The sequence below is a fragment of the Echinops telfairi genome, unplaced genomic scaffold (assembly GCF_000313985.2).
Source record: "Echinops telfairi isolate 266 unplaced genomic scaffold, ASM31398v2 ScPeMD7_7469;HRSCAF=8507_0, whole genome shotgun sequence".
Lineage (NCBI taxonomy): Eukaryota > Metazoa > Chordata > Mammalia > Afrosoricida > Tenrecidae > Echinops > Echinops telfairi.
Window position 1 is genome coordinate 49,429,695 of NW_022111372.1, and position 10,972 is coordinate 49,440,666.

The window sequence follows — 10,972 nt, forward strand, 5'->3', positions numbered from 1 at the left end:
TTACCTCACACACACACACACACACACACACACACACACCCCGCCCCGCCCTTGGTCACCACTAACAGACTTTGGTCCCTATGTCTGTGCTGTTTCATAAAATGGGATCGTCCAGTCGTTGCCCGTCTGTGACTGATTTACTTCACTCAGCATAATGTTTCCCGGGTTCCCCCATGTCGTTCCATGTACAGAATTGTATTTCTCTGTAGGGCTGACTGAGCTCCCCTGGCATGCATCTGCCAGCAGGGAAAGGACCAGGCTTTCGACACTCTCCCGTAGAGAGTTCCGGTCCAGAAACCCACAGGGCAGTTCCGCTCTGTCCTCCAGGGCCACTGTGCGCCAGCATCAACTCGATGGCAGTGAGCGTGTGTGTGTGTTTGTTTGTTTGTTTGTTTGTTTGTTGTTTATTTGTTTGCATTCGAGGCCTAGGCCACATCTCATTGCCCCATTCCTCTGTTGATGGACACTCGGCGTGTCCCTCTTTGGGCTACTGTGATGAGACCTCACTGGCGTCCGTGTGCCTGTGTTCCGGTCTGCACTGCCTGTGGGTAGGTCTGTCTTTGTCTTCTTGACCCTCACTGCTGGCCACCCGCTCCCTCCATGTTCCGGTGGCCCAGGTTCCCACCCCTTCTTCTCTGCATTTGTGTAGGGTGTCCTCAAGCTACCACCCCGACACCAACAACACGCACCCCCTCTGCCTCCAGCCCGGTCCTCACCGCCAGTCCTTAATGGCTGAGCATACCACTGCTAACCCCAAGCGACTGTTCGCGTAGGGAGCTGGACATCATCCTGGTCCCGTCCCCTGACACTTCCCACACTAAGGTTTCCTCCTCAGTGTGGGACTCCCATGCTTGGCCCCCTCTAGGTCCCCCTATAGCTCTCTGTGTCCCTGGTCCCCTCTCTCCAGCCTCATTCATGTCTATAGCCCCTGATCTTTCACAAGAGCCTCTGATCCTGTGCCCTCTCTTACCCAGAATGTCTCCTTCTCCACCCTGACCCTGAGTTCATCTGCTTAGTCCTTCAAGCCTAGCTCATATAGCTCCTGAAAAAATTCCCCACTGGCTCTGGTGGTATAGTGGTTTAAGCGTTCGGCTACTAACCAACCAATCACAAGGTCAGTAGTTCAAATCCACCAGCTACTCCACAGGAAAAAAAACAAGGCTTTCAATGCCTATAAAGATTTACAACCTCTGAAACCCACAGGGACAGTTCTACTCTGTCCTCTAGGGTCGAGAAGAACCGGGATCAATTTGGTGACAGTGAGCTTGGGGCTTTTGCTTGTTTTCTTATTGAGAACTCTCTAACCCCACTGCCATCCAGTCACTTCTGATTCCGAGTGGTGCTGCAGAGACTGTCAGCAGCTGCAGGAGCAGACCGGCTCACGTTTCTCTAATGGAGTTGAACTGCCAACGTTATGATTAGCAAGCCCACACCTGGCCCAGAGCCCCACCAGACCTCCTTTCTAATTCTCTGGCCAGGAGCTATTGCCCAGAATCTCCAGCTCCAGCACAGAGTCTGGCACCAAGTCAATATCGATCAGGATGAATGAGTGGATACAGACTCACTGCCATCGAGTCAGTGTGGACTCATAGTGACTATAGGACAGGGTAGCACTGCCCCTGTGGGTTTCCCAGAATGTAACTCTTTACAGGAATAGAAGGCCTCCTCTTCCTCCCTCAGAGCAGCTGGTGGTTTTGAACTGCTCACCTTGTGGTTAGCAGCCCAACACTGAGCCACTACGCCACCATGGGCCTGCTCAACTCCAACCAAGCCCACTGCTGTTGAGTCAGTTCTGACACCGGGTGAGCCCCGTGTGTCACAGAAGATCTGCACTTCCCGGGGTCCCGGTGGCGGTCACTGTATGGACATCGTTCCTTTGTTGCCAGGTGACTCCAGGTGGATTCCAACCACCAGCCTTCCCGGGAAATCTCTGGAGATAGTACCTGGATCAACGATTACCTAAGGATATGACAGAAGAGGGTGGGGTGACTGTGAGAGAGAAGAAAGTGCTCTGACATTGGTTGTGGGGGTGATTGCACAACTCTGAGAAGCTTCCTAGAGGTGGCTCGTCACCATCCAGCTGTCTGGCCCAGGAGAGCCCGGGGCCGGTTCTCACAGAGCCTCGGGTCTTACTCCTGGGGCCAGGCTTCTTGCCTCCTATCCAGCAGCTTGCTCTTTCTCTAAACACCAACTACCATTGAGTCCCCTACATAGGCTTTCTGAGACTGAAATCTACAGTCATAGGCAGCCTCCTCTTTCTCCTAGGGAGCAGCTGGTGGGTTTGAATAGCCAACCTTACCGTTGGTAACCCAGTACTTACCCTACGGCCATCAGAGCCTCTTCTATAAGAACTCCCTGCAACCCATTGTAAGAACACGCGCCCTTCGAGTTTCTCTCTGCTCTCTGACCTCCGGGAGCAGAGGCTGTTTTGTGTTCGCTGCTAGAGCATCTTTCAGTTTTCGGCATCACCACGCACCCACCCACACACTTCATCACTCAGCCCTTAGTTTCTAGCCTCATAAAAGGTTTTATTGCCTTGTATTGTAAACTGCTGACATCCTTTTGCAAGTAGGAGGAGTCTGTAGTAACTTGTTGTAGAACAAGCTATGAAATGATCCAATGTAGGCAACCTTCTCAAAACCCCATGTGAATCATGACCCCAGTTGAAGACCAGGGGTCATGGAGCGCCCATCACAGTGCTGAGCCCCTTCTCGTCCTTCCCCTTGGGTGTTCCTCGCAGAGTCCCGCAAGACAGGAACATAGGGTTAGCCCCGCTTTGCAGGTAAGGAAACTAAGGCTGCCAGGGGAGTCTTGTCTAAAGTCAGCTGCTGGGCACCTGTGCCGCTCTCCCTCCTGTGAGTCCAGAATGAGCTCTCTGTCTGCCTGCCAGGGACCGGTGTGGGCAGCAATGAGCAGCTGTCCCTCTGGCTAGCTTTGGCTGGGCCTGGTGTTTGTGTCTAGAGAGTTGCAGACACGTGCACATCCTGACTGCAGCTCCTGCCCTTGGACAAACCAGGCTTTTCCTGTCCTGGCTGAGCCCAGGCAGAGAGGCTTACTTTGCCGATGGGCGAGAATCTGGCTGAGAGAGAAGCCTGGGACATTTATTCCAGGCCTGCAGATAGATAGCCCTGGCCCTGCTGGGCTGTGGGGCGGGTCATCCTGAGCTCCCAAGACAAGCCTTTGTCTGAAATGCCACATGGCCCTGCATGTCTCTCTGTCGTGGGATGGATTTCTTGCCTCCTTTCTGGTCCATTTCTTGCCTGGGGAATGCAGGTGGCTGGGCCGGAGGAACCGAGCCCTGAGCCTGCTCTCTGGGACTCTCGTTCCAGGGAGGATGGACGGGGTCGTTTTTCCTCCAGGGCCCTTCTTCCCCAAGGAGTCCACCCGTCTTCTCTGGCTCCCACAGCCTCTGATTCCTCTCTGCCCCCATCGGCTCCCACACATGGGGTGGTTGTCTGCGTACAAGTCATTCCTTACACCAAAGCTTGAGCTGCTCAGGAATGGAGCTGTGTCTGGACGCATCTCTGGATGCCCCCCAGAGATGCCCACAAGGTATTTATGGAAACCTAGGAGAGGGGTGGGGAGGAGAGAGGGAGATGGAGGTGTGGGCAAATGAAGCGGGGAGCGGAGGGTCCAGAGGCAGTTGGAACTGAGGGTGAGGCAATGAAATCTTCCTGAGCCGAAGCTCGTGCTAAGTTCACAGAGATAAACGGATCCAGAATAGACGCTTCAAAGAAATCGTCCCCCAAAGCCACCAAACAAATGACAACAATGCCTGGGGAGAGGACAGGGAATGGGACGTTAAATGGCCACTGAGTTTCCAACAAAATAAAGGGACACATGGAAGGATGGTTCACACGAAAGAGCAAAGATCTGTCCATTGACTCGCTCCCCGAGGAAACCCAGACATTGAACGTAGTAAACGTTAGATTGGCTATTACGAATACGTTGAAATAACTAAAGGGAGCCAAGTCTAATGAATTCAAGAAAAGCATGAGAATGCTGTCCTAAAATCGGGAGACCATGGATAGAGATAGAAAACAGTTAAAAGAACTAAATGGATACTAGGGATTTGAAACGTGCAGTAACTGAAGAGAGAAGTTCACCGGAGGCTCAGCAGCAGGTTTAGGCTGGAAGGATCAAGAAGCGACGGATTTGAATATTGGTCAATTAGACTAACCAATGCGAAGAGCAAAACAGAAAACGATGAAGGGCAAAAAGCAACAGTTCCAGAGGCAGGTGGGACACCACCAAGTGTCGGAACATGCCCGTGATGGGAATCTCAGAAAGATGAGAGAGAAAGGGGCAGAAAGGAGATTTGAAGAAATTATTGTAATGGCCTAACGCCTTTCAAATTTGATGAGACACATTAACCTACACCTCCTAATAAACTCCAAGGGGGTTAAACTATGCACAGCATAGCTACCTTGTCAAAAGCCAAAATGAAGAGAGAACCTTAAAAACAGCAAGAAAGAAGCAAAACCAAAATGCATTGCATAAAGGGCTCTTCAGTCAGATTTACAGCTGATCTCATCAGAAGCCATCAGGACCAGAAGGCCGCATGATGCCATTTTCAAGGAAATGAAGGGTAAAGGATGTCTACCGACATGCATTGTGTCCATCTGCATAGACTACAGAAACAAATCCAGAGACACGCATATGTGTGTAATAGAGAACTTTATACCAAAAAGCAATTGTATATTAAGAAAACACCCCAGCCCAGTCCAGATCAAATCCATAAGTCTTATATTAGCCCATATGTCCGATACCAGTCTGTAAATTCCTCTTCAGACTCATGCAACACATGCAATGACGCCCACCAAATGCAGGAAGATCACAGGCCAGTGGGTGGAAAGTCTTGTGGTTTCAGGGGCAGTGGAAGCATCTCAGTGCTGGCAGGGGTCACCACGTGGCTCCTGCAGCTCTATCACGCTGGCTCTGTTAGACCTCTTGTGGGAGAGATTATACCTCGGTCCTTGTTTCCACAGGAGAAAGAATTCATGCCGAAGCCTGGTTTGTGATCCAAGTGAGTTTATAAAGAATAGAAGTGGCACAAGTGCGTAGGACAGCGGCTCAGCAACTCGGACCACAGCCTGGCCGCTCTGGGACTGCAGCCGGCTTCCTGCTGCACTGTGTCAGAGCCACTGGGAAAGAGCATCAGAGCAGTCTTTGGCTTTTCAGGGGCCCCACTGGGAGGCATGGTCGATGATGCTGGTCGACCCCATTGGCTGAATCAAATTAACTTGGCTTAGATGGGCCAATCCAGGTGTAATGCCCACCTAGGTGTACCACCCCTTCCTGGCCAGAAGCTTGAACCTCTGAGCATGCATAATGGATGTCCCAGTCCCTATGCTAAGCTACCTAACAGCTCCATCAGTGTAGCTCCATGGGGCTTGTCAACAGGAATGTCTTGCAGGTAGTGAGTGTGAGTCTGGCCTCCCCTTAGCTATTTATCTATGTTGTGCCTCCAAATGAGGTCATCAAGCTGCGACCTGATTGACAGGCTAAACTCCACCCCTTTACTCTTAATAGTCTCAAGTTGACACCAGATTATATAATTACCACACTCATATTTAATTAAAATTATCCTTCAAAAATGAAGGAGAATTTAAAACATTATCAGATTTTTTTAACCAATAAAATTTATCATTAAAAGATCTGCTCTATCAGAAATACTAAAGGGGCTCTTTTTTTAAAAATCATTTTATTGGGGAACTCTAACAGATCTTATAACAAGCCATCATTGAATTGGATTAAGTACACATGCACAAATGTTGCCATCATCATTTCCAAAACATTTTCTTTCTACTTGAGCCCTTAGTATCAGCTCCTCTTTTTTCCCCTCCCACTCCCCCCGCCCACCCTCATGAATCCTTGATAAACTCTATATTATTGTTATTTCATGTCTTACATTGCCCGTTGTCTCCCTTCACCCACATTTCTGTTATTCACACTCCTGGGGATGGGGGCTATATATATCCAACCTTGTGATGGGTTCCCCCTTGCCACCCCATCCCTCATGATATCGCTACTCCCACTACTGTTCCTGAGGATTGTATCTCTCCTGAATTCCATGTGTCAAGAGCTCTTATTTGTACCAATGTGTGTCCTCTGGTCTAGCCGGATTTGGAAGGTAGAACTGGGTCATGGTAGTGGGGGAATGGAACCATTCAGGAACTAGAGAAATGATGTGTGTTTCATCAGTGCTGTACTATACCCTAGTTGAATCATCCCACCCTTGCACTTCTGTGGGGGGATGTCCAATTGTCTGCAGTGCAGATGGGATTTGGGTTTCCATTCCCACCCTCCTCTTTCACATTGATATAATTATTTGTTTTGGATCTTTTGATACCTGATGCCTGATCCCGTTGATACCTCATGATCACACAGACAGATGTGCTTCTGCCATGTGGGTTTATTTGCTTTTCTGCTAGATGGCTGCTTGTTTAACTACAAGACCCCAGATGCTATATCTTTTGGTAGCCGGGCACCATCCACTTTCTTACCACATTTGCTTATGCACCCACTTTGTCTTCACCAATCATGTCAGGAAGTATCTAAGAGTGCCAGGTTATTGTAACAACATGTTCTTGTGTTTAGAGAGGCCTTGAGTAGAGGCCCAAAGAACTCTTTTTGGCTAAACTGTACTCTCACAAAAATCGCAACCTAAGAAACCTGATGAGGTGGCTTTGCTCTGTTATTTAGGTCACTGTGAGTCATAATTACCCTTCAGCACACAACAGCAAACAAATTACTAGACCGAATAAACGATGTCAGCAAGATCTCAAGATACAAGATCAATGAGCCCGAATCAATATATTTCCTTACACTAGCAGTGAACAAGTCAAGAAAACAATTCTATTTTTTTGGTATTGTTAGGTGCCATCAAGTCCTTTCTAATCCAAGTGACCCTGTGCACAGCAGAGTGAAACATGGCCCGGTCCGCGCCATCCTGACAAGGGTTCCCATGCCTGAGCCTCTTGATGCAGTCACAGTCCCAATCCATCTCCGGGGGCCTTCCTCTTTTTTGCTGATCCTCTACTTTGCCAAGCCTGATGTCCTTCTCCAGGGACTGGTCTCTCCTGACCACATGTCCAAAGTCTGTAAGACCATGCCTCGACACCCTTGCCTCTATGGAGCACTCAGGCCGTACTTCTCCCAAGACAGACCTGTTTGTTCTTTAGGAAGTTGTCCTGGCAACTCCACTGAAGCAGCATAGAAAAGGATAAGCTAATTTGGATTATCTTATTTTGCAGTCATCTAAGAAAAGGAGTGTAAAATCGGTACACTAAGAATTACAAAGCATTGTTAAAATGAATTAAAGAAGACCCAAATAAACAGGGAAGTGTCCTATATTCATGATCAGAATGCACTTTTAGTATCAAAAAATTAAGTCCAATGTTAAAATGACGATACTCTCAACTTGAGCTACAGATTCCATGTGGTCCTTACCAAATCCCTGCTGGGTTTTTCCCCTAGAAAGTAACAGGCAAGTCCCATCATTTACATGGAAATACCAGGGACTCGTAAGGACCAACGCGCCTGGAAAGAGAACACAGCTGGAGGCCTCACGCTCGCAACTTTCAAAATTAATACAAAGCTGCACGTCATCGAGATAATGCGACACCGCAAGTGAATAGACACATGGGGTTGAGAGTCCAGAGAAAATGCGTACACTTATTGGCATTTCTATTTTCAAAAAGATGCTGGGACACTTCAATGGTTCTGGGACAACTGAAGACAAGACTGCCATGGTTAAAACAAAAAAGAATAAAAAAACCGAACTCATGGCCATCGAGCCAAGGCCGACTCATCGTGACGTTACGGGACAGGGTAGAAGTGCCACTGTGGGTTTCCGAGACTGTAACTCTTTACGGTAGAAAGCCTGGTATTTCTCCTGTAGAACGGTTGGTGGTTTCAAACTGCTGACCTTGCAGTTCACGGCCCAAGGCATAGCCACTACACCGCCAGGACTCCTTCATAAAGACAGTAACATAGGGGGAGTGTGAAATATAACCTCGTTTCTTTAAAAACAAAAACAGGCCTGTTGGATTGGTTGAGATTGGAGGCCTGCTCAAGTCTCTTGCCCTGAGATCACCTTAAACCTTGAACTGAAATGAATCCCTGCTGTCACCATGGGACTAAATAGCAAATTGGCTTTTAAAACTCACCTATATGAGATCAAATAGTCAACAACAACTGTCAAGCACAGATGGGAATGTGGGGAGGGAGGGACACTCAGTTAACGGGGACACAGGCACTAGAACAGAAATCACGAAGATGCTCACACGTTGTGACGGACGGAGACAACGTCCCCAAATGATTTGTGTAAACCTGGCTGAATGGGAAGTTACACGGCTATCTAATTTGTCACTGAAAATGCAATAAAATATTACTTTTGAAAAATAGGCCATAGCAAATGTTAAGAATGTGGGAGAATGTGAGCCATCGGATCTTCCTGGTGGGATTGTAAACTGGCATGCCACTTGTCAAAACATTCTGGAGCTTGGTCAAAATGTGAACGCATGTGGTTGCTGTGTGGCCACAAATTCTACTTTTATATATATGCCAAAGAATAATAAAAATGCCCTGATGGCTGTGGAGGTTAAGTGTTGGGCTGCTAAGCAAAAGGTCAATGGTTCTAAACCACCAGCCACTCCAAGGGAGGAAGATAAGACTGTTTGTTCCCATAAAGGTTTGCACTCCAGGAAACCCTATGTAGGATTATTATGGGTCAGAATTAAAACAATGGCAGTAAAGGTTTTGGTTTTTTGTTTTGTTTTGTTTTGTTTTTTGGTAATAGAAAAGCATATGTTTGAACAAAAAATGTTACATAAATATTACTAATAGCATTATTCATAATAATAACCAAGCAATGAAAATAACCCAAATGTCCAGACACAAAAAATGTGGGATTTTCCTACAAGGGAACAGTATTCACCAATAAGCAGGAGTGGAGCACTGATACATGCTACAATGTGATGAACCTGGAACACATTATGCTAAGTTAAAGAAGCTAGTCACAGAAGACCACATATTCCATGAAGACAGGAATTACATGAGTGGTTGCCAGGGGCAGGGGGGAAGGAAGCAAGCGGGAGGGACTCGGGAGTCACAGGGTTCTTCCTGGAACCGTAAACATGGTTTAAAACAACACAATCGTGAGTGCCACTTTTAGGATGGTGGCGTGGCCAGCTCCCTGGACCTTCTCTTCTACAAACCAAACCAAACTGTCAGCACCGATGAAAAACACCCTTTAAAGGTTCCTGCAAACTGTCCCACAAGCACAAAGCAAATGAAGAAATATTTATTCAAGAAAAACTAGTAAAACTTGCTAGGCACAGGGAGAGTCTGCGGAGCCACAACCTGCTTCTTCCCACCTCCCCCACCCTGGTCCCTAGAGGCACCACTATAGGCACCTATTTTCCAGGCAACAGGCCCACTCTGCCTTCAACTCCCATCAAGGGTTACCTGTAAGCACTTTCTCAGCCTGTCTCAGCAATGCTCAGGAAGCATTTCTCAGCCCATCGCCCTCTCAGCTGAGAAGACTAAAGTCCTGGCGAGTGCTGCGTCCCTCCTTCCATACTTTTAGGCAGACTCCACGGATGAAGCCCAGAGCCCAAGAGGCCTTTCCCCCAAGTCATACAGGACACAGACTCCATGGTGGTGAGGCTACTGCCCCAACCGGTGCCCAGGACAGCGTGCCCAGGGAGAGTGGCCGTCCTTGAAGAAAGAGAACTTCGAAGCGCTCCCTAAAGGAACTAACCTTATTTGAAACAGAGTGCAGGGAAATTTAGGCCTAAGGGCAGTCTTGAAAACAATAGCTCCTCTTAATTAAAAGCAACCATCTAAGCCATAGACCAGCTAGGTCACCCGAGGAACCATGGAAAGAGACAGCTGAGAAGAGCCCTCGTGGGGTCAGAACAAACCTCAAAGGCTGGCCTCAAAAACTACCTCTGCTGACTTTAATTGGGTCAGACTGCTGAGCAATTTATGATCCAGGGCATTGTCAAAAACAGTAGAGCAGTCAGGCAGCACTTAGTGGAACCTAACGGGGAGGGTGAAACACCAGATGAGACAACTTAACCAAGCGATCCAGGAAAGGACAGTCCGAGAAGCTCTGCTACAACTACTGTCATCCCCGGGTGTGCCCTCTACCCCCCAGCCTGGACCCTCTGAGGACAGCACCAATGGCTTCACACTGTGGGGTGAAATAAACTTCACTAAAATAGTCTGGTCAAGTCACACAAAGATAAACAGGCAAGACACAAAAACAATCCAATCCCCATTAAGCGGGGCGGCTGAATAACATAATGAACACACTTAATGTCACTGAACTGCACATATGAAGACGTATATGTATATGATCAAATATATTTGATCATCTCAAACACAACAAATTGCTTGAAGCTTTCCTGACAACTGATTGGACTGAGGGTGGATATAAAATGCAAGCTGGGCCAATACGAGACCTTTCTTGGGGACATGGAAGAGGGATTCTCACTGTTGACTCAGTCACCGACAGGAAAGAATAGTACCTTGAGAGTGCTGAGTTATAGTGATGCCAGAGAGCGCCTCTTTAGATTTGACCCAAGCCATGGTATTTTCCGTTGTCTCATATGCGTGTGAAAGTTGGACACTGAATAAGGAAGACTGAAGAAGGATCTATGCACTTGAATTGTGGTGCTGGAGAAGAATATTGAAAGTCCCATAGACTATTAAAAGAACAAACAGATCTGTCTCAGAAAAAGTACAGCCAAAGCACTCCTTAGAGGCAAGGATGGCAAGACTTGGTCTTACATATTTTGGACGTGTTGTCAGGAGAGACCAGTCCCTGGAGAAGGACATCATGCTTGGTAAAATAGAGGGCCAGCAAAAAAGAGCAAGGCCCCACCTCTACTCAAGTACTCCCTCAACACAAGAACACATCTTTTAATAAACTGGCATTCCGTGATGCTCACCTTCCCAACAC

At 47.8% G+C, this 10,972-nt stretch overlaps 1 protein-coding gene across 1 annotated transcript in view; it reads left to right on the top strand.

Moving 5' to 3' along the window:
• COL23A1 (collagen type XXIII alpha 1 chain) overlaps window positions 1-10,972 on the top strand; it is a 380,073-nt gene that overhangs the window by 312,254 nt on the left and 56,847 nt on the right. The gene's annotated exons all lie outside the window — the stretch shown is intronic.